Below are 4,981 nucleotides of genomic sequence, written 5' to 3'. Positions count from 1 at the left end.
GACCGTGAGACCAAGTCCCCTACTCGTGGGTCTTCTGCGTCACACACCCATGGGGAGACACTTTTAACAGATTTCTGAACACATATAGTTAAAGTTTCTTTTAATCCCAATCGTGAAGGGTAATGGGGTTTATATTTGTCAAGCACGGTCCCAAGTCACCCAGATGGTTCTGTTTCCTCCTCATTCTCAAAATCCAATGGCTGAAATGTCATGGACAAGTGAACTTGTTGAATTTGAGGAAATTGGTAAAGATTTGCACCACCGACTTTTACGTCCAAACTGCCTGCATTTGCCATGAGCTCCTGGATAGTGTGTGGGTTTAAGATCATCACACAATGGACTGTGGATTGCCGTGTACTTTGATTGCTGTACACACACACACATACAGAGAGTTGCAGTTTATCCTTTGATGCGTGGGGCTTTAACACTCGCTCCGCCACTGCTCGCGCTGAGACCTTCCAGCCTTGTGTCCCTTTAGTCTGGACATCTGGATTACACAGTTGTGCACTAAAGGGAACACACATGTTCGTGTTCCTGGCTACTCGCTCGTTTGTATTTTCACACGCGGGTTTTGAAGCCGGCCGTGCACGCTGTTCTCTGATGTGCTGGCGCCCACTCTCTCAGTGCTCTCGTAGCTCCATAGCTTTCGAATGAATTCGGCAAAAGTCATTGCAAATTCACTTTGTGTGACATGATCCTGGCACTTCTTGCGAACCAGTGCTACACATTGCCCCTCGCTCAATGGCTCACCAGCATTTCTCAGGGCAGCGGTGGCGCCCTAGGTGGCAAAACACTTCACTTTCTCTAGGCAGTCTTAGCTACTCTGCGCCCATAACCTGTTAGCAGAGCTGAAAATACGCAGGAATTCTGGCGCGAATATCTAGACTGCTCCGAGGACAACTGTGGAGGAAATAAACACACAATAGCCACAATCCATTTTCTCACTTGAACTCATTCGCAAGAGAGAGAAGCTTTATTGACGATCACCAGCATATACATGAGCATCACATGTCAATCACAATGCATCTTATCCGCTATTTCCACCTCGCGTTATATACTCTCTGCAATAACGCACACGTTTTCTGCGTGTGTGCTATAATAAATAAAGATGTCCTTCTTACAGTTGAGAGTATATTTTTATCTGTGTCATCACTTTATGAAAACTCTGAAACTTAACAGACAAATTCTCGTGGGTAACTCTTCTTTTAAACCGAGCACACGGATAATGCTTGGACGTCCAACTCCATGCGTCTTTGCGTTCATCCTTCACACAGGGGGCAGGTCGACGGTGATCCTTCGAACTTGGCCATCTCTCTGTAACGTGAAAGTGATCCCAGGCAGCTGAATGGTCAGAGTCAGAGGTGGAAGCCTGGTCGTGACCGAATACAGAATTTGCCCGCAGGTGCAGAAAACTCTGCTGCTCAGCCAGTGGAGGGAATTCTTCATGTCAATGAGAGCGCGCAGCGCGCTGTCACTGAATCGATTCAGCCACGCGTTTGGGTATGACATCGTGGTTTCACACCAGTGAGGCTGTGCTGCCAGCAGTTTGTCCGAGGGTGTAATGCTTGCAGGAGCTGAGTGGATTTGTTTTCAAGCCGGCTCTGACACTTCTTCCTCACAGGACTTCTGTCTAGTGAATAATGAAGGATGTTAATACGCTCTTTAGTTGAAGTACAGTACTGGGTTGCTGTGAGCTTTAAGACTTTCTCCTCGCAGGTCTTCTATCTCGTGGAGTTTGTCCGAGGGTGTAATGCTTGTAGCAGCCGAGTAGGTCTGAGACTTCCTCCTTGCACGTCTTCTATCTGGTGAAGTTTGAAGTACGGGCGATCATGGCTCAAGAGTTGGGCGTTCGCCTTGTAATCGGAAGGTTGCCGGTTCGAGCCCCGGCTTGGACAGTCTTGGTCGTTGTGTCCTTGGGCAAGACACTTCACCCGTTGCCTACTGGTGGTGGTCAGAGGCCCCGGTGGCGCCAGTGTCCGGCAGCCTCGCCTCTGTCAGTGCGCCCCAGGGTGGCTGTGGCTACAATGTAGCTTGCCATCACCAGTGTGTGAATGGGTGGATGACTGGATATGTAAAGCGCTTTGGGGTCCTTAGGGACTAGTAAAGCGCTATATAAATACAGGCCATTTACCATGTTAATATTGGGCTTTTGTCGAGCGCCGTCCAGGCTGGCCTGTTTCCACCTCGTTCTATGGCTCCACACTGCTATTCCTGTGCGTTATGTGTCGTTTTGTGCTTTGAGCCTCACTCTTTACGGGTATGTTAATACTGTCTTTTCATGAAGTGAAGTGAAGTTCCCCGCTGCTAAGCACGACCGAGTTGAGAGGCTGTTGCGGCCGTGTCTTCGTTGTATGTTCGGCGAGCAGGGTCGCTTTTTGCTGCATTTCCTCCGACTTGCTGTAATGCAAGTCAAATACATGATGATTTGTCCTTTCATGAAGTGAAGTGCCCCGCTGCTGAGCGCTCCAGTACGATGGAGTTGAGAGGCTGTTGCGGCCGTGTCTTCGTTGTATGTTCGGCGAGCAGGGTCGCTTTTTGCTGTATTTCCTCCGACTTGCTGAAATGCAAGTCAAATACACGAGGATTTGTCCATTTGCTCCACACGCAGCAACAAGTCAAGCAGTCAAAACTTTGTTGTGGGAAGGCGAGGCCTCGAACTCGCGACGTTCACCTCCATGCACTACTTGCCAGCGTACTATCGCAGTGAGCTAAACTGGCAGAGGTGAGTGTAGCTCGCTGTGTGTGTTTAAGAACCTCTGAGCGGAGCGTGATTTGGCGTATACTTTGATTCCTCTATACACACGGATGCGCACGGACACTTTTAAAACATTCTTCCTCAACACACACCTTAAAAATACATTCACATTTCTTTCCTGTCTTCCTGCGCTCACACATAGCCACAAAGTATCAGCGCCAGCAGTGGCTTTAACACTCGCTCCGCCACCTTCTAGCCTTGTGTCCCTTTAGTCCGCATCTGGATTACACAGTTGTGCACTAAAGGGAACACACATGTTCGTGTTCCTGGCTACTCGCTCGTTTGTATTTTCACACGCGGGTTTTGAAGCCGGCCGTGCACGCTGTTCTCTGATGTGCTGGCGCCCACTCTCTCAGTGCTCTCGTAGCTCCATAGTTTCCCAATGAATTCGGCAAAAGTCATTGCAAATTCACTTTGTGTGACATGATCCTGGCACTTCTTGCGAACCAGTGCTACACATTGCCCCTCGCTCAATGGCTCACCAGCATTTCTCAGGGCAGCGGTGGCGCCCTAGGTGGCAAAACACTTCACTTTCTCTAGGCAGTCTTAGCTACTCTGCGCCCATAACCTGTTAGCAGAGGTGAAAATACGCAGGAATTCTGGCGCGAATATCTAGACTGCTCCGAGGACAACTGTGGAGGAAATAAACACACAATAGCCACAATCCATTTTCTCACTTGAACTCATTCGCAAGAGAGAGAAGCTTTATTGACGATCACCAGCATATACATGAGCATCACATGTCAATCACAATGCATCTTATCCGCTATTTCCACCTCGCGTTATATACTCTCTGCAATAACGCACACGTTTTCTGCGTGTGTGCTATAATAAATAAAGATGTCCTTCTTACAGTTGAGAGTATATTTTTATCTGTGTCATCACTTTATGAAAACTCTGAAACTTAACAGACAAATTCTCGTGGGTAACTCTTCTTTTAAACCGAGCACACGGATAATGCTTGGACGTCCAACTCCATGCGTCTTTGCGTTCATCCTTCACTCAGGGGGCAGGTCAACGGTGATCCTTCGAACTTGGCCATCTCTCTGTAACGTGAAAGTGATCCCAGGCAGCTGAATGGTCAGAGTCAGAGGTGGAAGCCTGGTCGTGACCGAATACAGAATTTGCCCGCAGGTGCAGAAAACTCTGCTGCTCAGCCAGTGGAGGAAATTCTTCATGTCAATGAGAGCGCGCAGCGCGCTGTCACTGAATCGATTCAGCCACGCGTTTGGGTATGACATCGTGGTTTCACACCAGTGAGGCTGTGCTGCCAGCAGTTTGTCCGAGGGTGTAATGCTTGCAGGAGCTGAGTGGATTTGTTTTCAAGCCGGCTCTGACACTTCTTCCTCACAGGACTTCTGTCTAGTGAATAATGAAGGATGTTAATACGCTCTTTAGTTGAAGTACAGTACTGGGTTGCTGTGAGCTTTAAGACTTTCTCCTCGCAGGTCTTCTATCTCGTGGAGTTTGTCCGAGGGTGTAATGCTTGTAGCAGCCGAGTAGGTCTGAGACTTCCTCCTTGCACGTCTTCTATCTGGTGAAGTTTGAAGTATGTTAATATTGGGCTTTTGTCGAGCGCCGTCCAGGCTGGCCTGTTTCCACCTCGTTCTATGGCTCCACACTGCTATTCCTGTGCGTTATGTGTCGTTTTGTGCTTTGAGCCTCACTCTTTACGGGTATGTTAATACTGTCTTTTGATGCAGACAGTACGGGCGATCGTGGCTCAAGAGTTGGGCGGTTAAGATATTCATTGTGTTTTTTTGCCCTTTTTTGGCTTTTTTGTAGGTCACTCCCCTCTTGTCGGATGAGCGGCCCCACCCTGTGGCCAGTCCCCTCAATGTCAAAGGACACTGTTATATCCTTTGTATTGGAAGCTCCTGTTAATGTTTTGTGTGTTTGCTGTTCAGTGAGTTCTGGTTGTGATGTTCTGAGGTCTGGGTTGATTATGTTGTATTCCACATATCCACTTGATGGCTTATAATTTCTATAAAATGCTGTCACTAAATGTAAATGGCCTGAATAGCCCTATTAAAAGAAGCAAATTAATTGCCAAATTGAAAAAGGAGACAGTAGACTTGGCATATTGGCAAGAAACTCATCTAGATAATGCAGAACATGAGAAATTAAAAAAGATGGGTTTCAGACATACATTTTGTTATGGATAGGCGTAGCTTTGGGTCACGTGGTGTCAGTAATAGTGATTGCTATATCACCTGTTCACGGCCC

Source organism: Aulonocara sp. 'chitande type north' Nkhata Bay, linkage group LG3 (assembly GCF_057382095.1).
Source record: "Aulonocara sp. 'chitande type north' Nkhata Bay isolate Kocher_YH1m ecotype deep benthic linkage group LG3, A_spYH_male_GT1.1, whole genome shotgun sequence".
NCBI lineage: Eukaryota > Metazoa > Chordata > Actinopteri > Cichliformes > Cichlidae > Aulonocara > Aulonocara sp. 'chitande type north' Nkhata Bay.
The sequence above is the reverse complement of the archived record's forward strand: the minus strand, read 5'-3'. Positions refer to the sequence as shown.